General features: G+C 35.8%; 1 long non-coding RNA gene across 5 annotated transcripts in view; it reads right to left on the bottom strand.

Moving 5' to 3' along the window:
- The window catches only part of LOC140641247 (uncharacterized), a 104,288-nt gene extending 86,459 nt beyond the window's left edge, over nucleotides 1–17,829 (bottom strand). Inside the window, exons 1-4 of one of the 5 annotated variants that reach the window (XR_012037792.1) lie at nucleotides 17,500–17,829; nucleotides 15,834–15,991; nucleotides 14,583–14,722; nucleotides 4,397–4,450 (exon numbers count right to left, since the gene is read on the bottom strand). This is a non-coding gene — a long non-coding RNA (uncharacterized lncRNA). Of the gene's footprint in view, nucleotides 1–32; nucleotides 233–4,396; nucleotides 4,451–14,582; nucleotides 14,723–15,833; nucleotides 15,992–17,499 lie in introns of all 5 variants that reach the window. The other 4 variants (XR_012037794.1, XR_012037793.1, XR_012037789.1 and 1 more) reach the window with 4 other exon arrangements.
- Nucleotides 17,830–27,116: the final 9,287 nt, after the last annotated feature.

Below are 27,116 nucleotides of genomic sequence, written 5' to 3'. Positions count from 1 at the left end.
AGTGTTTAACAATTTAATTTAAACCTACTCACAGTGTAGGTTTCTAGACAAGAAGGATTATCAGAGGGACGCCTAGGTGGCACGGTGGTGGAGCATCTGCCTTAGCCTCAGGATGTGATCCCAGGGTCCTGGGATTGAATCCCACATTGGGTCCTCACAGGAAGCCTGCTTCTTCCTCTGCCTATATCTCTGCCTCTCTCTCTGTGTCTCTCATGAATAAATAAATGAAAATCTTTAAAGAAAAAAAGAGGATTATCAGAGATAATGAACATTCCATAATGATAAAAGCTCAGTTCACCAATAAAATGTGACCATCTTAGAGCTGAGGTTCAAAGTAACCTGAAACAAACAAAAAGACAGAAAAAATGGAGTAACCCGTGTCCAGTGTCCAATCATAGCTGTAGATCTTGCTCGCCCCTCTGAGTAACTGATAGAAGCACATGATTCCAGATATTATGTTTTTTTTTTTTTTAAGTATAGTAAGGGGACTTTTTAAAAACATTACCATGCCAATAAATTTAACAGCTTAGGTGAAATGGACTTCTTCCTTGAAAAATACTTCTCAAAACTGACACAAGAAGAAAAAAATCTAAAAGGCTCTATATCTCATAAGGAAATGAAACACCTTCTCAAGAAGAAATCCTGTAATTGAAAAACAAGTAAATTCTGTTAAAATTTTAAAAAATAAAAATACTAAACTGCCCAACTTATTTTCAGAATTTAGAGAAACACAAAGCATTTCCCAACTCATGTTTGAGGACTGTACAACTTGAGCTGTAAAATCTTTTCTTTTTTTTTTTTTTTTAAGATTTGACTTATTCATGAGAGACAAAGAGAGGGAGAGAGAGAGAAGGAGAGAGAGGCAGAGACATAGGCAGAGGGTGAAGCAGACTCCATGAAGGGAGCTGGATGTGGGATTTGATCCTGGGACTCCAGGATCATGCCCTGAGCTGAAGGCAGGTGCTAAACCGCTGAGCCACCCAGACATCCCATTGAGCTGTAAAATCTAATGAAGACATTATGAAAAAATTATAGACTGGTATCCCTTATAAACATATACAAAAATTCTTAGCAAAATATGAGCAAATCAAATACAGTCATATGTAAAAAGGATAACACGTCATGACATTTATCCCAGCAAAGCATGAGAAAAATTTTCACATGAGAAAATCTGTCCATGCAATTCACCATGTTAAGAGCATAAAAAAGAAAAAATATATGATTAGAACATTTAATATAGATAGAGAAAAAATGATTTGAGCACGCAACCATAATTTTAAGATATATTCTTAGTAAACTAAGTATAGAATCAAACTTCTTAGAGTTTATAAAAGGTAACTAAAAGCCTTTTAGTTATGACAGTATACACATCTAGAAAAGCCTACAGCTAAATGCTGAAAAGCATTTTTAACTGAAAAGCCTACAGCTAAAATGATACTGAATAGTGAAAATACTGAATACTTCTTTTACTAAAATTGGAAGCAAAACAAAAATAGTCATTTTCATAATGTCAGTGTCACATGGAGATCTTGCCAATGCAATATGCCAAGAAAAGGGATAAATAGCATAAAGAAAGAAAATTGTTAGCATGACAGATACTATGATTGTGTATGTAAAGAACCCTATAAAATCAGACAACAAAAAGCCAGTAGAAATAGTCAATGAATTTATCAAGGGCACAGTATACAAGTAAATATACAAAATTCTATTTTATTTCTAAATTTTAGCAACAAACAATTGGATAATGCAATCGAGAAAACATTATAGCATCATAACATCACCTAGAAATGATCACTATATGTGCAATTTCTATATGTTGAATACTTACATAACATTGCTGAGAGAAATGAAAGAAGACCTAAATAAGTTGAGAAAAAAACATATGAAGTAGCAGACTAAATAGTAAGATGTTCATTATCCCAAAGTTGACATGTAGATTTACCACCAATCAAAATGCAAATTTTTAAAAGAAATTGATGAGTTGATACTAAAAACTAAAAGGAAATATAAAGGAGTTAGAGTCATCAAAATCTTATAGAAGAAATTTGCAGGATTTGTATTACTTGATTTCAAATTTACTATAAAATTTTAAGTAATCAAGACAGTAGAAATAAGGATGGAAATAAGGACAAATGAAACACTGTTGGGTCAAGAAAAAGACCCATTCATGTCCAGTCAAATGAACTTCAATCAAGGCACCAAGTCCATATAATAGAGAAAAGAAAATTTTTGAACAGTTGATGCTGCAACACCAGGATATATTTGTGAGAAAAAAAAAATGAATCTCAGTATCTCATAACAAAGCTTAACTCAAGATGGATCACAGGTCTATACATAAAAGCAAGAACTATAGGTTTTCTAGAAGAAAATGTAAAATGGTACCTATAAGACATTGGCATAGGTAAAAATTTCGTGGAAAACAAAAGCATTATGTGTATATACATGTATATTCACATGGTGGGAGGAGGCAGGGGCTTAAAATGTTCTTTCAATCAAATAATTTACTTCTAATAATTTCTGTTGAAGTTATCAAAGATGTTTGAAAATGCACATGTATTTCTTTCATATGTGAGGTGTAGATAAGAGTATGACAATTTGATAGCAGAATCTATCTGAAATTCAAATTGTTGAAACCAGGAGAATTATAAAAGTATACAGTATCTGGAGGATAAAATAAAATGTGAACTTTTAAGGTCCTGTCTTACCAATTAAAATGTGTCTTCCACAAAATCATATATTCAAATCTTAACCCCCAAGGTGACCCTATTTGCAGATAGGACCTTTAAAGAGATAATCAAGGTTAAACGAGATCATCAGGGTGAGACCCTAACCAGATAGAATTGATGTTCCTGTGAGGAGCAGAAGAGATATCAGGAATAGGTTTTTAAAAGAGAAAAGGCCATGTGGAAACATAGAGACGAGGTGGTCATCTACAAGCCAAGGAGAGAGGCCTCAGGAGAAACCAAACCTACCAACTCCTTGATGTGGGACTTTGAGTTTCCATACCTCGGAAAATAAATTTCTGTTGTTGAGGGAACTTAGGCTGTGGTATTTTGTTGGAGAAGCCGTGGAAAACTAATATATCATGTTTCTAGATGTATATACTGTCATAAGAAAATGTATTTGCTGTCAAATAGACAATATGGAAAGTCAAATTCTCTCTCTCGATCTCACACACACACATACACACAGGAGAAATTTACCCAGATTTGACATTGTTTGGTAGGGGTTCACTTTTATTGTCTTTCTTATAGTTATATTTAAATTCTTCAATGTATTTTTCAGTATTTATGAACAAATAAAACATCTAAAAATTTACTGGGTTCAAATTCTCAATTGTGGCAAATCTTAGAATACTCATGGAAGATTGAAACGTGATCCTCTTGATGTGATCATTGAACTTTTTACTACACAGCGACTTTGCCATAAATTACTTTTGGCTTCCTCAAATACATTTACTGCCACAAAGCAAGAGAGTACACTTACTGCCACAAAGCAATTTCTTATCTCTGCAAAATTTTTTAAAACAATAAAAGGTGAGATAATTATCGGAAAACATTGTAAAGATGAAAAAAATGTGAAAGCAACACTGTGATGCCAGAATAGCTATTCTAAACATTTGTGCTAGCTATGGCTTGCAGTTAAAATTTAAAAATAGCACTTAAATATGCGTGTTAATAACATCCAGAAGGCATTTCTTTCAAGCCTGTTTGGGCTGTTGAAGGGTTTAATTTAACCACAGCCTTCATTTATGTCTAGCAGTTAAGTTTTTTCTTTTAAGCTCAAAGGAACTGTGAGTTGTAACTATGATCTAATTGGTGAGGAATGAAGAATGTTTTTCATGTTTTATAGACAACATGAATCCTGATCATTTTACAGCAGTAAATTATGAAGCACTCCACTTGCTGTGTCTCCCCATGGAAGCCAGGGCCCAGCTCATTAAAGTATTAAAAAAAAAAAAAAAAAAAAAAAAAAGAAAGAAAGAAAGAAAGAAAGAAAAAAAAAAACAACCTTGGTGGGTTCCACTGCTCCTAGAAAGGCCCCCTGACAAGGTGCGTTATTTTTATTTTGCTAATGCACATTCACTAGGCAGTCCAGAGCAAGTGAGATTCTTTACGGTCCCCAACTAAATCAATTTATAACTACATCTACATGTCAGAGGGGACGTGCAAAGAACCTAAACTGCTGTATAGGAAGATAATTTATTATTGATTTTTTTTTCCAACTCTTTTTTAAAAGCCACTACAATTCACTGGTGCCTTGGTTCCTTTTTGTGGCAGAAGTGATCTATACAACACTGGTGGTGCATCACCTGTGGCAGAGGAAAAGGACATAGGAGCCAGGAGTGCCTGGCTTCTTGATGACTTAAAGAGAAATAAAGAATGACTATACCCACCTTTAAAAACAAGGATCAGAAATCAAGTGCCAGCTCCATCCTGTTGGGAAAGACCTTAAAAAAATAAGTGCAAATGATAGATTGTTTAAATATGCATGGTAAATTAGCTCTTACCTAATAAATTGGGTACTTCCCTTAATTTTTACTGGCAGAAAAATTACTGTAAATTTTATATTTTTCTTTTGGCCTCAAAGAGTTGAGTATCCAGTTGCAAGTAATTAGACAGCCATGCCCACAGCTCAGGACCAGAGGGAAGTTAGAAAAAGGTGACCCAAAATCTGTGTCCTGCAGACTTTGCTATGAGCCCTCACCCTATTGATTCTGGTCTCTTTACTCCAGTTCTGCAGCGAGTGCATGCTGGCGTGTGGAATTCCTAATTTCAGCACCAATTTCAACAAAACATGCTTCCTTTTCTGTGATTAGAATCGAAGCCATGTACTAAGAGGACTTCAGTTGTAAGCTTCACCTACCACAGGTTAGGTCACATCTACCCTTGACCTTGATCAAGTCAAATGCCAACAATCTCTATCATCCTACTACTGTTAGAATTTACAGTAATATGTAATATACATATAAATACATGTATATACATACAGTCATAAAATACACAATGACACCATTACTGGAGATTGCTATAATCATCATTATTTTAAAACGATTGTGATATGATAAAAACAACAAAAAGCCTCAGAAACACATTGCAGTCTATTTGGGCAAAAAAATCTACCAGTTTCCCATAGTTCCCGCTCTCACACCCAATGTCAATGTCACTCTTAAACTTGGTAAACTTGTTAAAGGCTGACACTTTCTCCCACAAGGAAATTGTCTGTTTCCTCCCTTAAGTTGAAAAACTTTTAAATTCCAATGCTTTCACAGGTAAATGAGAATTAGGAGATGGAGACCCCCAGTGCAGTATATTTGGATACTGTTGAAATCGAAATATCTGAGTTTGAATCTTTGGATTCACCACTTCATAGGTTTTGTTTGGTTGGTTGTTTGGTGTTTATCTTGGCTATGCCACTTTATATTAGTTTCCTAACCTATGAACTGGTAACAGTAAAAAAAAGTCCACAATTCAGATGTTTTCAAAGAGTAAATAAGGTAAAGTATAGGAAATGTCATGGGAACCACACAGCACTATACAAATAGTAGTTACTAGTGTACTAGTATTTAATATTTTACTTAATAGATGGTCCTACTTTGGCTAACCAAACCTTCTGGAAAAATTATAACACACCTGTGAATAAAGACAGAGTGGGGGTGGTCTCTGTGTATCAAGGAAGATAACCATCAGCAATGTGCTTTTGGCTTATAGAGAAATGTGGGTACACCCAGAGTCTACTGAAAGAAGATGATGACTTGTATAATTAATCTGGTTTCTAAGAATAGTATTGGTAATATCGATCAAGAGAGCAAAGGTAGACTCAGGATTTTCATGACTTGCAAAAGTGATGGTTATCCCAGAGGATGGTGACAGAAGTAGTCTCCCACCTACTGACATTTATACCCATTTGATGGTCACTCCTACAAATATAGATCAAGTGTCTCTACTCCTTGCTCACCCCATCCCAAAACTTGTGCACCTCCCATCCCCTCTATGTTCAAGAAGATGACTGAAGCAATTATTAGGTTTTTTCTGTCTTTCTTCCAAATTTCTGCCAATAGCAATCAAATATGTAAGTCGTTTTCCCATTTAAAGAGCAGTTTGTCTATAAACCTCACTCCCCACTCCCTCCCACCTATCACTCCCTTCATTTGTCTCCTTACCTTGAAAATAAAATTTGAATTTTTGTGTGTGTGTTTGTGCTGGATGTCTCCATTTTTTTCTTTTCTTCTTTTTTTGAGATAAAATTGACATGTAATGTTTGGATATGGCTGTTTGGATATGGCTACAACATGATTCGATATCTGTATACATTGTAAAGTGATCACCACAGTAAGTCTTGTTAACATCTGTCATCATACTTAGTTAAAAATAAAAAATTTGGGGCAGCCCGGGTGGCTTAGCGGTTTAGCACAGCCTTTGGCAGGACGTGATCCTGGAGACCTGGGATCGAGTCCCACATTGGGCTCCCTGCATGGAGCCTGCTTCTCCCTCTGCCTGTGTCTCTGCCTCTCTCTCTCTCTGTATCTCTCATGAATAAATAAATAAAATCTTTAAAAAAATTTTTTTCTTGTGGTGAGGACTTATTCTATGATCTATTCTCCTAGCAATTTTCAAACATGCCATATAGAAAATTCTTTATTTTATAGATTTTATTTTTCGTTCTTTATTTTGCAATTGGAAGTTGTACCTGTTGACACCTGTGCCCATTTCACCTCTCCCCCCATCCTCTGGCAGCCACCAATTCTAATCTCTCTATTTCTGAGCTTGCTGTTTGTGCTTGTTTGCACTTCTACATATAAATGAGGTCCTATGGTAATTTGTCTTTGTCTTCACTTAGCATAATGTCCATAAGTCTGTAAATGTGGTCACAAAAGGCAAGGTTTTAGTCCTTTTTGTGAATGAAAAGAGTCTTTTGTATACCTACCTATACCGTATTTTTTTATCCATGCATCCATCAGTAGATGCTTAGACTGTTTCCATGTCTTAGCTATTATAAATAATGTTGGAATTAACATGGGGGTCAATATATTTTTGGTTTAGTGTTTTAATTTTCTTTGGACAAATACCCAGAAATGAAATTGGTGGATCTTATGGTAGTCCTGTTTTTAATTTTTGAGGAAACTCCATATTGTCTTCCATAGTGGCTGCACCAATTCACATTTCATCATTGCACATCAGTGCACCATCAGTGCAATAAGAATCCTTGCCAGCACTTGTTATTTCTAATCTTTTTGATACTAGCCATTCTGACAGATGCGAGGTGATCTCTCATTGTGATTTTGATTCGCATTTCCCTGAAGGTTAGTGACATTGAGCATCTTTCTATGTGCTTGTTGCCAGCTGTAGGTTGTCTTTGGAAAAAGGTCTATTAAGTTCCTCTGCCCATTTTTTCTAAATCATTTTTTTGCTATTGAGTTGTATGAATTTTTCATACATTTTGGGTATTAGTCCCTTATCAGATATATTATTTCTAAATATTTTCTACTATTCAATAGGTTGCCTCTTCATTTTGTTCATGGCTTCCTTCTCTATGCAGAAGATTTTTAGTTTGATAACATCCCACTTGCTTATTTTTGCTTTTGTTGCCTTTGTGTTTTGGAATCAGATCCAAAATCAGGTCATGGACAAGACAGACATCAAGGAGCTCACTGCCTATGCTTTTTTCCAGGAATGTTAACGTTTAAGTCTTAAGCTCAAGTGTTTCATCCATTTTGAATCAGTTTTTGTGTGTGGTATAAGATAGTGGTCCAGTTTCATTCTTTGGCCTGTGGCTGTCCAATTTTCCCAACACCATTTATTGAAGACTGTCCTTTCCTATTGTATATTCTTGACTCCTTTGTCATAAACTAGTTGACCACATACGAAGGATTTATTACTGGGATCTTGCTTCTATTCCATTGATCTATGTGTCTATTCTTAGCCCAGTATCATACGCTTTTGATTACTATTGCTTTGAAATAGTTTGGAATCATGAAGTGGGGTGCCTCCAGCTTTGCTGTTCTTTTTTTTTTTTAAGATTTATTTATTCATGAGAGACACAGACAGAGAGGCACGCAGGCAGAGGGAGAAGCAGGCTCCTTGCAGGGACCCTGATACGGGACTCGATCCCGGATCCTGGGATCACGACCTGAGCCAAAGGCAGGTGCCCAGCCGCTGAGCCACCCAGGCATCAAGCTTTGCTGCTCTTAAGATTGCTTTTGCTTTTCATGGTCTGTTGTGGTTCCACATACATTTTTGGATCATTTGTTCTAGTTCTGTGAAAAATGCCATTGGTATTTTAATAAGGATTGCATTGTATTTGTGGATTGCTGATAGATAATAGGAACATTATAACAATATCAATACCTCTAAGAGCACAAAATATCTTTGCATTTATTAGTTTCTTCATTTTTAAATCAATGTTATATATTTTTCAGTGTACAGGTCTTTCACCTTCTGGCTAAATTTATTCCTAGACATTTTATTATTCTTGATATACCTGCAAATGGGATTGTTTTCTTAATTTATTTTTCTGATATTCAATATTAGTGTACAGAAACACAACTTATGTATATTGATAGTGTATTTTATAACTTTAGTATATTTTTATAATAGTTCCAACAGATTTTTGGTGCAATCTTTGGAGTTTTCTGCATATAGTGTATCATCTGCAAATAGTGACAGATTTACTTCTCACTTCCCAGTTTGGTTGCCTTTTGTTTCTTTTCCATACCTAATTGCTCAGGTTAGCAGTTACCATACTGTATTTAATAAAAGTGACCAGAGTGGGCATCCTTGTCTTGTTTCTGTTCTTGAAGAAAAGGTTTCATCCTTTCAGCTTTAAGGATATTACATGTGAGCTTGTCACTTCTGATCTTTATTATGTTGAGGCGTATTTCCTCTGCATCTGCTTTGATGAGAATGTTTATCAAAATTGAATTTTGAATTTTGTCCAATGTTTATTCTGCATCTATTGAAACGATCATATGATTCTTAGCCTTCATTTTGTGAATGTGGTCCATCACAGTGATTGATTTAAGGATGTTGCACAATCCTTGCATTCCTGGAATAAATCCTACTTGATTATGGTGTAAGATCTTCTCAGTGTTTTTTTCAATTCACTTTGCCAATATTTTGGTGGGGATTTTTTCATCTATGTTCATCAGGAATGTTGGGATCTTTTTTTTTTTTTTTCTTTTGTGATGTCTTTACCGATTTTGGTATCAAAATAATTGTGGCCTTGTAAAATGAATTTGGAAGTGTTCTCTCCTTTTCTATATTTTGGGATGAGTGCTATTAATTCTTCTTTGAATGTTTGCTAGAATTTTCCAGTGAAGCCATCTGGTCCTGTTAACTTTGTTGGGAAATTTTATTATTACTAATTTCATCTCCTTATTACTAATTTCATCTCCTTATTACTAAATGGTCTATTTCTTTATGATTCAGTCTTGGGAGGTTATATATTTCTAGAAATTTATCCATTTCTTCTAGGTTATCCAGTTTGTTGATGTATAACTGTTCATACTAGTGTCTTATGATCCTTTACATTTCTGTGGTATGTGTTGTATTATCTCCATTCTCATTGATTATTTTACTTGAGTTTTGTTTTATTCTTGGTGAGTTTACTGAAAGACCAATTTTATCTTTCTAAATACACTTTTGGTTTCATTGGCTTTTTAGTCTCTCTTTCATTTATTTCTGCTCTGGTCTCTGTTATTTCCTTATTTCTACTACCTTTGGGTTTTTGGTGTTGTTAGTTTTATTACTTGAGGTGTTTGACATCTTTTTTCTTGATGTAGATATCACTGTAATTTTCCCTTTTAGATTTGCTCTTAACTGCATTGCATAAATTTTGTTATGTTCTATTTCCATTTTCATATGTTTGAGGGTATGTTTTATTTCTCTTTGAATCTCTTCCTTGTCATATTAGTTGTTCAGTAGCATGTGGTTTAATGTGTACATATTTGTGAATTTTCCAATTTTCTTCTTGTAAATGATATTTGATTTAATACCATTGTGGTTGAAGATGCTTGGTAGGATTCCAATCTTCTTTAATTAATTCTTGTTTTGTGTCCTAACATATGATCTATCTTTGAGATATTTCAGGTGCATTATGACGAATGTGTATTCTTTTAGATGGAATGTTCAGTATATGTCTGTTAAGTCCATCTGGTGTAATGTGTCGTTTAAGGCTTATATTTCTCTATTGAGTTTCTGTCTGGATGATTTATCCATTGATTTAAGGAGAGGTTTTTAAGTCCTCTATTATTGTATTATTGCTGTCTTATTTCTCCCTTTCATCTGTTAATGTTTGCTTTCTATATTTGGGGGGTCCTGTTTCAAGTGCCTAATTATTTGCAAATATTAAATCCTTTTGTTGGATTTGACCCCCTTATCATTATATAATGCCCTTCTCTGTCTCTTAATATAGTCTTTGTTTTAAAGCCCTTTTTTTTGTGTGTGTGTGATACCAATATTGCTACCCCAGCTATCTTTGGTTTCCATTTGCGTGGAACATCTTTTCCATGCCTCCACTTTCAGATGTGTGTCAATTGAGATCTGAATTTCAGATCTGAATTGAGTCTCTTGTAAGCAGCATGTAGGTGGGTCTTTTTTCTCATCCATTTGGCCACTCTGTTTTTTGACTGGAAGATTTAGTTAGTTAGTTAGTTAGTTAGTTGAGAGAGCATGAGTTGGGGGGAGAGGCAAAGGGAGAAGGAGAAGCAGGCTCCTCACTGTGCAAGGAGCCCAATGAGGGGCTTGATCCCAGGACTCTGAGATTATGACCTGAACTGAAGGCAGATGCTTAGTCCACTAAGCTACCCAGATGCCCTGGATTTAGTACATTTTAATAATTACTAATAACTATATAGTTATTGCCACTTTATTAATTGTCTTCTGGATGTTTGACACTTCACCTCTATTCCTTTCTTCTCTTCCTTTTTTTCTTTGTGGTTTGATAACTTTCTTTAGTGTATCTTTAGATTCCCTTCTCATTCTCTTTAGTGTATCTACTATAGGTTTTTGCTTTGTGGTTACTATGAGGCTTACATACAACCGCCAATTTAAGATATGTTAACATATTATCTTAAATTGGTAACACCTTAAGTTGGAACACAGTGTAAAGCTCTGTATGTTTACTCCGTTTCTTTTTACCTTCACAATAAGATGTGTAATATTTATTTATACTGGGTATATCCAATTTCTTTTATTCTAGTCTCTCTTAAGCCCACACTATAAATATTTTCCCCCATCAAGCCATAAAACTGCTCTTATTTTGCCAAAGATAACCATATTGCTAAATCTAACAAGCATTCTCAGTTTTCACGCCATGTGATTCCTTAACCAGCTAATCACACCCTCCTTGAAATGTTATTTCCTTGGGTTCAAGGATACACACTCTCTTTATTTTCCACATACTTCTTTGGCAGTTCCTTCCTAATCCATCTTGCTGGCTCCTATTCATTGTTTTGTTCTCTGCATGCTGTAGTGTTCTGGAGCTCAATCCTAGGCCTCCTCTTTATAATGTCACCCACTCTAATGTATTTAAATACCAACAAAATGCTGCTAACACCCTAATTTTTATCTCCAGCTTAAATTCACTCTCTCCTGAAATACAAGTGTGTATGGATTACTTGACATTCTCATTTTTTTTTTTGCATAGCTTAGTTATCATCCATTGAGTGGACAGAGGTGGTCTGCAAGCACATGCAATTAGTGAGACTTCAGTTCTCTCCCATTGGCAGTGCATTTAAAGTTCAGTCTTAAAGACCACCTTGATTTTATCCCCTGCTGGGTTCTTTTGCATTTCTCCATGTCTGCATTGAGATGTGGAAAGGGGATTGAAGAGATTTATAAATTTATATCATTTTGTCAAGTTACTGGGAATTTGCATGTTTGTGTCTGTTGAGATTCTAGAAGGTTGTGTGAGAGGGGAAGAATCTGGAGGCAAGAGTAGCATTTAAGAACATAACCCTCCCACCATCTCATGAAAAGGGAAATTCTTTCAGGGCTGAGCATATGAATGTTGTATCTTCTCATGTATGTAGCACAAAGGACTAAAATGTGAAGATAGATAGGTTCCCCATAAGCATTTATGTTCACATTGATGACAGTAATGATGAGAATAACGTGAAGAATCTCAGATACCATGTGCTAAGTTAAGAGAAGAACTTTATTGAGAAGAGCAGAGTAAGAAAGGAAAACAAATCTTTAATGTTGGAAATAAACAGTTTGAATTGATTCACACTAAACACACTCAAATTTGAGGGGCAATTTTTAAATTAGGGATCATGAAGAAATAAAAAATGCCAAGAATGGTTTTCAACCTTAACAAGAAATCTGTTCAGGAAAGCCTTAGAAAAACTGTATTTATATCTCACACTGGGCCACCAAAAGAAAATTTTCTCTAATTGCCGTTAGCAAACACATATTTTGAAGTTGACCTTTCTCACTGGACAGCATAAAGGGACATGTTCTTGCATTTCAGTTGTACCCCATGTGAAGCTTCATTTATATGTAACTGTTATATGTATATATGTTTTCAACAAACTTTTAATAAGTTCCTATTGTGAGGGTGCCTGGGTGGCTCAGTAGTTGAGCGTCTGCCTTAGGCTCAGGCCATGATCCCAGGGTCCTGGGACTGAGTCCTGCATCGGGTTCTCCACAGGGAGCCTGCTTCTCCCTCTGCTTATGTCTCTGTCTGTGTGTGTGTCTCATGAATAAATCAAATCTTTAAAAAAAAGATTTTTTTTTAAGTAGTTCCTACTATGTCTACAAGTCACTCACTTCCCTTTGCATTAACCACAGACTTCCACGTGGCTTTCTTAGATATCAAACGAGACATGCCCAAGTTGGTAAAAGCCATCAAATGAAATCTCTCTGAAATAAAAAATTTCACAGAGAACTACTATAGCCTTTCTAAAGATTTTAAGTATGCATTGGTACTTGCAAAGATAACTTTACAGGAACTGAAAAAGATTTGCAAAGCAACTATAAATTATTTTACTGTGTTAGTTTTAAATCTAATGACATTCTTAAGACTATGACCCTAATGTATTTCAGGGTACTTGTAGACAGTATTTCCCATAATTCACATGTTTTATTCTTTAGGCTATTTCCAAGGACCACTTTTTTACTAAAAACTCTTTTTTGAAATGTGCAAAAGGCATAGAGACTACTTTATTTCAGATTTTTAAATTGCAAAGAAACCACTTTGCTTTTGCTTGGTACCACAAGCAATTTAGGTCTCACTTCTCTAGTCCCCAGTGGTATATAAGCAATACAGCTACCCTTCAAAGACATATCAATAACCATCTTCTTGGCAAAGTTGTATTGAACACATCTTTCTTCTGCAACAAAATGCAATCTGTTTTTGATGAGTAGGTAGGATTGTGGACAGAAAGGTTAAAGTATCACTCAGTAACAAGTATTGGCCAAAAGGAAAAAAAAAAAGAAAGGGTATTTGAAACTCTGGTCTGAATACTCTAAATTGGATGAAAGCTATGGGACTAAGGGAGTGGTATCCAACCACATAATAAAAGCAATAGATGAGTATAATTATCCAAAGCACATAAGCAGTAACATGACATACAGGGAATGAGATATAAATTTAGGAAATCTTGATTAATATTGGCTCAGTATTACAAAGCATAACCATCAAGCATGAGCCAATGTAATTATGGTTTGCAAAACTGTAATTTACTCAAATTTGAAAAGGCAATGACACAGTATGACATAAAAATATGCAGATGCACTCACCGAAATAATCTTTTAGCACCTTAACCACTTATAAAGTGTATTTTAATTAATTTTGTGCATACCCATATACTTGTAATCTATCTGAGATTTTGGTATGTGTGAGTCTGAAATAAGTTCAGTTCCAGCTGAGCGAGATGTCTGCTGAATGTTAATGAGACAGATTGTCTATTCTAATGTGTGTGTTTTTGTATAAACTGATTATATTAAAGTATGTTGTAATTGAATTATTTTCTAGGCTATTATTTAGGAATATATTTTTTAGCAGACCAATAGCAATCTTGAAGTATTTAAAGTAACATGGTTTCAAAGAGAAAGAAGAGCCTATTACCAGTAAAGGTTACTTGTATAACAGGTAAAAATAAATTTCGAGGGGGATTTTGTATTTCTCCTTGGAGGTTGTTTGCTCTATGCTTTTCCATTGCAGCAAAATTGATTCAGATTCAAACCAGGCACTCTCTTCAATCTACCAAGCACCAAGCATTTTAAATTAGTTAAATCTGTGGTCACATAAAAAGCGATCATGTCATTAAAGTTCTTATTTTATTCACCTACCAAATTCTCCCACATGGGCAGTATTCTGAATTATAAAACCATCTGCATACATATAATTGAAGCCAGTTGTTTCCCCACAATTGGCTCCCTTAATATGTGAAAGTTGAGTTTGAAGCTAGTAAAATCAATTATATTTGCTTCTGGAGAGTCAACAGAGTTGTGGAGACCTTTCTAATTTACTTCTTAGAATAATGTTTCTAATGTATGCACTTCAAAACACATAAACATATGTAATATAAGAAAAACAGTAGCAGTAACGACAATAGGTGTTATTTAATGAATACTTACCATGTTGTAGGGACTTGGTAAGTACATTATAAATATTATTTCACTTAATCTTTAGAGCACCATTAATATCTGTTTTTACCATGAGAAAATAGGCTTAGAAAAGTTTGATGACATATCTGGTTAAAACAAGTAGATAGAGCCTGTTGGTGACAAAAAGAAAAAAAAAAGGCAAGCATATGTGAATTTTGGAAGAAATATTGATCAGCTAATAAGGAAACATTCTAGCCTCAATATATATCACGATCAGAGATTTTCCAACAGTATTCTACAAATACTTAAGATGTCCCACAAAGCGTCTGATTTAAACTTCTCTATATAACATAGTAATCCATATTAAACCTGTAAAAAAAGTAGTTCATGTCATAATGCATATTAACATAGGGGTTGCCTTGCACTTTGATTTTTAACTCAATTTTGGGAAAAAGCTTCAACGACCCTACCGGGAACATGTTTGGACTTGTTATAAGTGTGTTATTTATTGAGAGGTTTATAGCTCAGGACTGGCCCTTTTGAAATTTCAGTTCAAGGAATGGTTGTGCTAATAAAATGGAATATCACATCGACCATTCCCATTCTTCAGGCTACTCAATGCCTAAAAAGGTTCAAGTAAGATCTGCTTGTAGAACAAGTCCATACTATGTAATAGTCTGCAGGCAAGAATGTTTCAGATTTTAATCATCATGACATTACTTTTATATATTATTTATAGTTTGTACAACTTCTATATTATAATATATTACATAATATTTCTACCTAAAAACAATAGCTAATATCTTTGAAGCTCTAACATTTTACTGATAAGAAAGTGGGGTTTTACTGATTTTTTTTACTGATAAGAAAGTGGGTTTTAAGTCATTTGCCCAAGGCCAGTCTCTTAGAAGAGTTAATATTTGAAAACCAGCAGTATGATTGCAGAACCCCTCTGGCCCCTCCCATGACTCAAGGATAAGCAATGTGAGTACTTCTCAGTCTTAATGACTGCACTTTGAACAAAATTGTGCTCCTCTTCCACTTTGAAGCTACTGAATCAGTTTAATTGAAACATTATCTGTAGGCACATATGTAAAACATAGAAAAGAAATTTGATATGTTGATATGCTATGACTATAAATAATATTTATAGCCACAAACTAAAAGCTTGTATTCAGCATCCAAGAAGCCTCATTGTCTTGTTAATTGATTTTGGAGTGAGTAAACGTTTTAAATCTAACTCAGAACTCAGCATTATTTACTGTTAAATGGCATATTCACCTTTTTTAGACATTGAGCTTCACGTATGACTTCATTCAAGAAAATGATTCAGAGTTGAAAAAGTGTATCTCATAGAAAGTAAAGAGGTTTTGGAATCCAAAGAACTGGTATTGAGTCTTGGATTCCATGGTGTTGGCCATTTGCATAATTGCTCTCAACTGCAGGTTAGAATGGGAAAAAGAAAGGGGAGGAACTTTTATTCAGGGCTTATTGTAGGCTGTTTTCTTATTTAATGGGAGTGGTAACATCTACTTGAGAGGATTGTTGCATGAAATAAAGGGGAAGATGCAGGAGGGATGGGCCTTCTGCTCCAGTCCAGCAGCCCCAGAATCATTCACTCACAGTGGTTGGAATGCGAACCAAGGCAGCACACTGATTCCTAAAGGTGTGCTTGCTCTGCCAGTGATGTTCTAACTCATGATAAATAGAGCCAGTGAGATCAACTTGGGGTGAAATCTGGAGAGGTTTGGAGATCGAAGAAAAACCACAAGTCTGATCCTGGAAAAGTGGACCCTTTAAAAGTGTTGGCCTCATCTCTACCTTCCAGGGGCGTGGGGTGGGGGGGGGATAAGTTTTGTTCATTGGAGCCAAGTAAACAACCAATGATCTGAAAAGTTTTTTACAGAGAACAAAATAGCACAAAATATAACTGCCTTAAAATATTGGAAGCTACTCAAATAGAAGTAAAATAGGATTTCCAAAAGATACATATAGACAGATGGTTAGAAATTGGGTATAAAGACAGCTTTCAACTTAATACCTAAAATCATTATCTTACATTTAGTTTCCTCAAGAGTAGAATGCATTGGAAATAAACTCATTTCTAATGACATCGGGCTCTTAAGGTATTATTCAAATCTATAGAGTTACAAACATGTGAAAGACACCTGTAGAGAATCACAGTGTATTTTTGATGATTGGCAAAGGGTAAATGAGGTCTCTTAAATGCATTTTTCAAAAGGAAAATTGCTGATGTAGGAATAAAGGCCATTGCTCACTGGAAAGCAGAATTTTATTATGGTTTTGAACCTAGGACTTAGAGTCACTCAACTTGAAACCAGTCCGTGCTCTGCCAACACTTGTTTCTCATTAACTGAGATGGAAGGGAGTTAATGTTTACCATTTAGTGTCATTTTGCTCATCTGTTAAATAAGAATAAGGATAAAATAAGAAAATAAATGTAAAAACACTATAGTGTCTGGCAGAGAAAAAGCACAAAAATCATTGAAATTGGCACAGGATGAAGAAAGCAAAAAGGCTCTGATACTAGTCATTTTGGGAGTAACAAATAGAAAAGGACATTGTTTCTGTTATGTTTTCGAATTATCTTTTCTTCATTAGGCAGATGACATCACCCAAAACAGACAGACCATGTTTTCCAGGTAGGATATAGCTATCTTAAAATTCTCTTCCCTGACTGGGAATGAAATTTATATCAGGCACTCTTCTAACTGTTGCATAATCGAGGGCAAATAGATAACATTTTACAATGTATAATTGAGGCCATATTCTAAGTGATCTTTCATCTTTCCAGAAGAAGAAATGGAGACTTTTCTACATTTGACACCTGACAGCTTATTGAGGTTATACAATCTCCACCCCCTACACACATACACACAAAGAAATGAAACTGAATGTCACAAAGATAGAAATATAAAGGACTTACACTATTGGTAGCAACAAACTATAAGTTGTCATCTTTCATCTGTTTCTGACAGGGCCAACACGGTATTTTTAGACTTCTAAAAAGAATGCATATGAACTGCCAGCAGTTGTTTCAAATATCAAGTTCTACTGACCCCCAACTGTCAAAATAGCCTCACTCTATTTGGAACTCCTTTCTCCAATGTGACTAGTTAACACTGATGTTTTGACTTCTCATTTCTACTGTGCCTCTATCACCAGTAGGAGAGTCACTGGTATTGTTTACCCATCATCCCTCTTCCAGGAGTCGATTCACTCTGCATCTTTCCACATGGCTTTCACAGGGGTCTCTCTGTTAATTACAGCATCCACACATCCTTTTGGTTTGAGTCAGTCCTGTTCACAACTGCTACATCTTCAGCTTCAGCCATTTGTCCAGGATCTCCTACTTGTTTTGAGGCATCATGAGGAGTTGTATTAAAATAAGCCAAGATGGGTTTGGAGGACTCCACTAGATACATTGACTTCTGCCCTGACCACATCCAGCAGCCAGTGAGATGCCCAGGCAGTGAACCAACTTCTCAGCCCTGGGCATGTGACTAAATCACACAGATGATCAGAATGACAATTCTACAAAGGAAAAGAGAAATTCTTAACTGAGATCGTGAGAGCTCAAGCACCATAGGAGACTTAATTTTCAAGTGCTGTACCTACATTATACAATGTGTTGATTGGAGTAAAATATAATTTTTTGAACTTTAATTTTGAAAAAGCTTCAAACTTAGAAAAGTTGCTAAAATAAAACTGTCACACACACAAAAACCCATATACCCTTTCCTCACATTATTTTTCCCATTTTTGCCTCACCAATTTTCTTGTCCCTTCCCCTTCTTCTATCTTAACGCTTTTCAAAGTTTGTTCCTACATTGTAACCCTTCACCCTAAATATTATGTATTTCCTAAGATCAGTGATACTCTCTTGTATAACTCTCTACTGATATATAAATTTATATCTGTAGAATAATCCCCGGGCATGTTCCAAGTTTGTCAGTTTATCTAATAACCTTCTTGAGAGCGTTTTCCTCACCTAGTACAAAATCTGCTCTTCAGAGTCATATGTTACACTTTGTTGTCATTGGGCTTATCCCTTTAGTTTCCTTTAATGTGGAACATTGAACATTTTCACAGCTTTTCTTTGTTTTATGATATTGGGGTTTCTTTAGATTTTTTGTTATTTCTGTTGTTTTTTTAAGAATCTAGTCCCCCTCCCTTCTTTGATTTTAATCCAGTATTGGGAAGAGTATTTTAGTGGATTTGTTTTTAGATGAATAAATATATACTCTACACTAAAAAAGAATGGAATTAAGAAGGCCCATTATTTTAGGACATCCAAGTTTGGAAAAATCTTCAAGAGATCATAGCAGTATCTTTATGGAATTTTGTGTTTTAGAGTCATTTCTCAGGGTAAGGTACTTTGCATGTAGGAAAAAAAAAATAGGACCTCTAAAAGTATTGTATCTGAAGTATTTTTGGGCAGCCTAGGTGTCTCAGTGGTTTAGCACCGCCTTCAGCCCAGAGCATGATCCCGGAGACCCAGGATTGTGTCCCACATCAGGTTCCCTGCATGGAGCCTGCTTCTCCCTCTGCATGTGTCTCTGCCTCTCTCTCTCTCTCTCTCTCTCTCTCTCTCTCTCTCTCCTCTCTGTATATTCTCATGAATAAATAAATAAAATCTTTAAAAAAGAAGTATTTTTATTTGTCAACAAAAAAATTTAAATCAGAATATCTAAATCGATAACCACGATTTAGCAGAATTTTCTTTCTGTCCTTCAAGATCTATAGAGAGAATATTTTTAAAAATATTTTACTTATTTATGAGAGATGCAGAAAGAGTTAGAGGCAGAGGTGGTGCCTGACCCCTTAGGAAGGTTATTTAAACCAGTGGATTGCAGGATGGAAGTCCTTGAGGAAGCACTGCTGGCAAGAGAAGCGTGGTTATCTCTGATACCAAGAAGTCCCTGTCTCGCTCAGTTGGTCACAGGGAATGTTTCAAAGAGATGTCATCTCTCCTCCAAGGATCTCTGAAATGCTCACAGATTCTCAGGGTAGCTGAGCTGTGGTCTGAATCCAGACCTACTCAAATAGAGGGTTTAATAACAGTTGTAGAATTTCTCTAGTTAGCATCTCAGAGCAATAAAAGGTCATTGAAATCCTCAAGTCTCCTTCATCTCTTTATCTGTCAAATATTTACTGAGTACCTACTCTTATTTGGTCCTAAAACCCTATGTTATTTTTTTAACGTTCTGATAATTGACATAAGGAAGCAATTTTCTATTTTGCTTTATTGTAGATGGATTTAAATCATCTCATTCTTGTGGAAAGAAAATTTTCTTGGGATAGTTCTGAGTAAGATTTTTTTTTTAAAACAGTATAATTATAATAAAACCTATTTGTGGCTCAATAAACAGTATTTCAAAAACTACATAGTTATTGTCACGCCCATTTGGGGAGGCTATTTGATCATCCTATTGTTAATACAGTGTGACTCTGTCCATTGAATATAGTTAATCTTCCACAGGTGGTCATTTGGTCCAATTTGAATGAAGCAGAGGTCTTCCCTAGGAATATTGGAATCAGAACTTAAAGACAAAAATCCAATCTGTTTTTAGGTAGTGGGACTAGAATATTTTAGTGGCCTGTTACCTATCATAGGTATTGGAGAAGCAAGGGAATCAAGGGTATAGAACATGAAGCAGAAACTTAAGCAGAGAAGAACCCTCGCCCATGTTAAGGCTCATGGACCCAGGCAAGGGAAGAGGAAGTCATTTGTACTCAAAGGATTTCTGCTTCACACTATCAGTCCCCGGATAGTCCTCTGTACTCTTAGACAGTGGACTGATATTTCCCTTGTCCCTTGGTAATTCAAATACCTTCTGTGTCACAGGTTGTTGCTCACTTGGCAGGCCCATCACCTTCCCCCCCACCCCACCCCCATTCCTGTGGCTTTAGATGAAAACTGATAAAAACTCTGCCTATACATTTGCATTTCCACTTCTAAGATAAGTAGATACTTGAGTAGGGACTTGAGTATTTTTGGAAAGACAGCTCTTGAAAAGTCAGCAGCTTCTTCCTCCTCTCATTCAATGAGTATTTATTGAGCCCCCTACTGGGTGTCATGGTGCTTCTGGTTTGGAGATTAAACATTGAACAAAACAAACACCTCTGACCTCCGTTTAGCAGAGACCATAATTAAACATATAGCGTGTTACATGGTAACAAAGCCAATGAACAACAAGTCAAGAGAGGATAACATGAGCAATATCCTGAATAAGAGAAGAGGAAGAGCCAAGGCCCCGGCTTTGCCAGGCAGGAGTTCCTCAAGCCTGCATTGCTCCCAACAGCTGCTTTTTTTCCTGCAAAAAATAAAATCTTGCAATTTATGTTTTTGCTAAACAGACATACATATACATATAAACTCAGCAGAAAATTGCCTTCAGCAAAGAATTGCTATCATTTAGGCTGATGTTGATTGGAAAGTAAGATTCACCGTGCATCTTTCAAAACAGTGTCTGAAATGCTTGAGCTTTCAGAAGGATTGTCATCTTGGAACGTTTGTGTATTTAACATGATTAATCCATTGTAGGTTGTCTCGTTGTCTGGGGCTTTCTACTTGTTAACAGTGACTATCAAAAATATTATTATAAAATCAATCTCCACAGTGCAAGTGAGGATAACTCAAGATGGCTTCCATGTCTTAAAAACCCATGGTTAACATTGTAGAGACTGTACCTTTGAAGTTGTAACTATTTACTGGTCTTCATAAGCTGTATAAGCCTAATACAAAAAAATTTCTAATTACTGTGATTGGTGTGTGACCTTTCTAATGAAAAGTGGCTGGAAATCAACTCCGTGGCTGTCAAGTCAAACCAAGTCACAATTGTAGCTCTGTTTAGTTGACATTAAATATATTGTGACCTCTATTGAGTTTCTCTAATGGCACCTGGAGCTCTGCATTGCTTCCTGGAATTCCAAATATTTTTTTTAGTTTCTTATTTTATAAAAATTAGACCTTGGGGGCAGCCCAGGTGGCTCAGCGGTTTAGCGCCGCCTTCAGCCTAGGGTGTCATCCTGGAGACTTGGGATTGAGTCACACGTCAGGCTCCCTGCACAGAACCTGCTTCTCCCTCTGCCTGTGTCTCTGCCCCTCTCCCTCCCTCCCTCCCTCTCTCTCTCTCTTTCTCTGTGTGTGTGTGTGTCTCATGAATAAATAAATAAATAAAATCTTTTTTAAAAAGCCATTCTCTTAAAAAAAATTAGACCTTGGTTATGGAATATGATGAAGAACTGAGTGAATATTAAAAAAAAAAAAACTGGCCAATTTCCATAACCCTCCATACAGCAAATGGATTAGGACCAGAGGAAATCTAAAATCCCATGAACATTTTGCCTTAATTTTATAACTAGAGAATCCTGCCAGTCAAGACTTCCCTTTAACCCAGTGTGTGACCCAAGTACAAGAGAAATATTTCACTGAAATTTTGAAGAACCAAACATCCCTACCTCTCAGTCTTCCTACTGCTCTCCCCAATGCCATACATCCATGGCCAGAGTCCATCTGTTAAGGGACTTCACATACTTCAGTTTGCACTCTGTTGAGATCAACTCTCAATTGCTCTAGGATTCTTGATTTCTCCTTTATTAAACCCACAGTTAATACCTGCAACACTATTTTGACATATTCTAATTATTATATCCTTAGCTACTGGTTTGCAAGTTTATTCTTTTTTTTTCTTTTTTAACTTATTTAAATTCACTTAGTCAACATATAGTGTGTCATTAGTTTCAGATTTAGAGTTCAGTCATTCATGTGTTGCATATAACTAACTCAGTGCTCATTACATCGTATGCTCTCCTCAATGCCCATCACCCACCCTATCCACCTCCCCTCCAGCAACCTTCGGTTTGTTTCCTAAAGTTGAGTCTCTCTTATGATTTGTCTCCCTCTGATTTCACTTATTTGATTTTCCCCTCCCTTCACCTATGATCCTCTGTATTGTTTATTAAATTCCACATATGATTGAAACTCTATGGTAATGGTGTTTCTCTGATTGACTTATTTCACTCAGCATAATACCACCCAGTTCCATCCATGTCATTGCAAATAGTAAGATTTCATCCTTTTTGATAGCTGAGTATGATTCCATCATTTGTGTGTGTGTGTGTGTGTGTGTGTGTGTGTGTATGTGTATCTCCCAGTTTTTCTTTACCCATTGATCTGTCAGTAGCATCTGGGGTCTTTCTGTAATTTGGCTATTGTGGACATTGCTGCTATACACATTGGGGCACAAGTGGCCTTTCAGATCACGGTGTTTGTATCCCTTGGGTAAATACCTATAAGTGCAGTTTCTGGGTCATAGGGTAGCTCTATTTTTTTTTTTTTAATTTTTATTTATTTATGATAGTCACAGAGAGAGAGAGAGAGAGAGAGAGAGGCAGAGACACAGGCAGAGGGAGAAGCAGGCTCCATGCACCGGGAGCCCGATGTGGGACTCGATCCCGGGTCTCCAGGATCGCGCCCTGGGCCAAATGCAGGCGCCAAACCGCTGCGCCACCCAGGGATCCCGGGTAGCTCTATTTTTAACTTCTTGAGAAATCTCCATACTGTTTTCCAGAGTGGCTGTACCAGCTTGCATTCCCACCAACAGTATAAGAGGGTTCCCTTTTTTCTATATCCTTGCCAACACTTGTTGTTTCCTGAGTCATTAATTTTAGCCATTTTAATTGTTGTAAGGTGGTATCTCATTGTGGTTTTGATTTGTATTTCCCTGATTCACAAGTTTATTCTAAGTTCTTGGATGACACTCTCTGTCCTGTCAAGTTTTTTTTTTTTTTTTTTTTTTTTTTTTTTTTTTTTTGGTCCTGTCAAGTTTTGAGATGGATTACTAAATGGCCTAATGAAATGGTATTTCACAAGAACAGAGGAGAGTCATCAGTAATGAGCAAACATGTTCTAAAAGAAGTTACTAGCTTCTCTCATAGAGTCATTGCATGCCCTGTGTGGAAACAGTGCAATATACATTCACTGTCATATACATTTCATTGCTAATCATTATATCTTTATCAGGTATGTTTTTCACAAACTAGAAATTAGGGTTAGTAGATGAGGCACTTTTTTATTTTTTTATTTTTTATTTATTTTTTTTTAAAGAGAATAGGCTATTACCCCAAGGAGGGGGCCCAAGGAGCTGTGTCTGGAGAACATGGGTCAAGTGTCAGGACCTCACGTATCCCCAGGGTGCTGAGGACTATGACATTCAGTTCCCAGACAAATCCCACAGCTGGTTACCCACAAGGTGGAGCAGGCTCTGACTTTGTCAGATATCTGATTTTTTTTTTTTTCAAGTAGGCTCCTTGCCCAAGGTGGGACTTGAACTCATGACCATGAGATCAAGATTCTGACAGTTCAGGGCATTTTACCAACTGAGCCAGCCAGCATCCCGATGAGGCACTTTTTTAGAGTGGAAATACCAAAACCACTTGTAACAAGGTATATGTTGATTCTGAGATGATGTACCACAAGGCTCTATTATCCTCAGATTTACTTTTGCACACATGTCCCTGTGATGCAGATCACAAGAGTTTCAAGATCCTCTTTGGAGTGTTAGTACAGCTTTCTATGCTGTTTTCCCTGAGAGTGCTCACAGCTGTCTGTCATTGGTAAAGGTATTTCAAGGACGGCTTATACATTTCCTCGAGACATTTCATTTATTAGCAGTGACACTAGTGTCAAGATAAGGTAAATTTATATTTGAGAATCAAGAGTCTTACTCACGTTTTCGATTCATTCAACAAATATTTATTGAATACTCAGTATATGTTGTTATATTCCCATGTAATTAAATGCAAGTTACTTATATCAGTAAGGTTCTTATTTGCAACCAAGAGGACTAATTCGGACTTATTCTGGGGAAAAGAAAATTACTGAACTTTAAAAAATAGGTCACAGGCTGACTGAGAATATGGGCCAACCTAGCTCAGAACAGAGGGAAGCCATACAGCCAGTACCACAGCCAAACATGCTTCTAACCCAGTGCAATGAGAACACCACAACTGGCTACCATTCCCTACAACTTGCCGTAGCATGCTCCACCTGGGTAACGCCATCCCAGGGAATGGGTGTCAATGCCTTCAGCGACATCAACCAAAACATTTGGTCCTGTCCATCACTGTTTATGTCCTTAGTTTCAGAAGTAAAATGAAGGATCCTGTGTGTGAGTAACTAAATCCTGTCCAAATGAGTGTTGGGTATTTTGAAGCCTCTGTGTTTTGGAAAAAAGCAGTGTGCTAAAACCATCATTCATTGGGATGATCTTTCATTCCTATCATATGGTAATCCTAATGGTGCTAATAGGAAAATAGCATTCTGAAGCATAATTATCTGAGCTTCATAGGGACTTAATCTTCATAGTAAGACCACAGCCGGCATTTGGATGATCAGTGGTTACTTTTTTGTCTTCTTTGGGGTAATCTACCTACATATACGTATAGAATGACTCTGTAACCATAGATTAAACATTGAGAGTACTTCAATATTTTAGTCAGTAAACATCTGAGGCTTTATTTTTTAGTGTGATGCTCATAAAACCTGAGAAACAAAGAGCACAAAACTGACTAGTCACTAAAATTGTTCTCTTAAATCATGCCTGTTGAAAATAATATCCCATTTCTGTTTCCTCTTGAAGGAACTTTTCTATAAACTACTTTTTTCCAAAACATGATGATAATCAGCTTTCAAAAGCTGTGGTTTATAAAAAAAATTTTTCTCTGGGCAATTGAACAGACCCTCCATTTTTATTTCTTTGCTAAGCAGTTTGTGCTATTTCTTTAACTACCTCATTAACAAAAATCAAGTCTTTTCTCTTGAAGCTGATGCCATTTCTAGCAGTTTCTTCCCTGCTCACTGAGTTTCTTTCATTTCGAGGCAGCCAGACATCTTTTCCCCCATGCCTACTATTATCAAGTTCATTTAATATCAACTCTATTAATGGAAATTCCCACTAATGGGAAAGTTCTTTTCTCATACTCCAAACTATTTTTTATTAATTTAATGTAAATGTTAATCTAATATCATTTCACAAACTTTTTCTGTTTAATGTCAATTAAGAAGTCACTGGTTTGCTACTCAAAACAGCACTTAATGTCAATTATTGCAATCAGCCTTTCATTTGAAAACTGAATTTTTTAAGTGAAACTGATTTTAATATATCTTTAAATTTTCTCAGTTGAGCAGATTAGAGAAGATAATTTTTTAAACTTTTTATTATTTTAAGGAACTGTAAATGGCTACTGGAGTTTTCTGAGGAGAATCGTACATTAAAAAAATATTGTAAAACTGCTAGCATTAACTCAGGTGGCTGTTCAATGGATAATTCATTTATCATATTTCTATCAAATACAGTTTTTCCATTTTCTTAGTTCTGTTTTTGTCATGCTTTATCAGACTCTAGCCATCATTTATAGTTTGGTTTGATGGAAAAGTTAAAGTATCTTTGGCCTTTGATCATGGAAGCTAGTAATGGATATGTTGATTTGCATCAAGTTTGAAAACAAACTACAATTCTGTCACACACAGAGATGAAATAGTAGGCAGCATACCAAACCTATAGGATGGCAAATATCTAAAAATTAGAGTGGAAATGTAGTAGGGAACATATTTGTACCAAGAATGGAATATTTCTTCTCTTTTACCTATTGACCCCTCATTAACACCAAAATAAATATTAATGATTACTCTAACAGCTGATTAGCATAATCAATTTTGATGCTTGATCTTTCAAAGAGACATAATTTCATATTATATAGAGGTCATGTCTTTCTCATATATGAACTTCTTAGCCTTAATACAATGATATATACCAAATTTTAATTTTTCTTTAATATTATCTGACCTTTTTTTATTTGGTTATCATAGATAGCTTCAAACTCAAATCATGTTAAAAGTGGCTTTTGATTATTAGATTCAGTCATTGCTATTAAAGAGCTAGGAGGTGGTCAGATAGTCTCAGAAATTACATGTGATAGTTACTTTGCTTGCATTCAACGTTTGCCTATGATATTTCTAAATTCAAGTATTTTTTGTTCCTCAAAAGTATACATGAATCTCATATATCATAGCATTCAAAAACATGAAAGAATCCTGTAATTTTAGTGAGTCTTGACAAATGTCAGAGAACTGTCAAAACTGTTGACATCAGGGCAACCATTGGATGAGTGTTACCCTTTTAATGTCCTCCAAGTTATCCTTCTTAGTAAAAAAAGGAATTGCCATAAGTCATAGCAGCAAGGAATATTTTGAACTTACCAGTAAGTGGTCTTTTTAAAAAAATAATTGCAAAGGGAGGCAACCATGAAACTTAAGTGTTGGCTAAATCAACATGGAGTGTCTGCCTCATGACTGGTCCTCTTCCTCAGTCATCAGAAAATGAAGAGACAGAAAAAATGATGGGCTGAAAAGATACCTTGGCTTGCCAAAGTTATTGTTTTAAATCTTTATGGCCCTTTATAGGACTGATCAACATGATTATCAAACTAGAAGGAAAAGTGTGAAGATATGGATCCTAGTTCCAATTGCTTAACCTT

The sequence above is a fragment of the Canis lupus genome, chromosome 10 (assembly GCF_048164855.1).
Source record: "Canis lupus baileyi chromosome 10, mCanLup2.hap1, whole genome shotgun sequence".
Taxonomy (NCBI): Eukaryota; Metazoa; Chordata; class Mammalia; order Carnivora; family Canidae; genus Canis; species Canis lupus.
The sequence above is the reverse complement of the archived record's forward strand: the minus strand, read 5'-3'. Positions and strand labels throughout refer to the sequence as shown.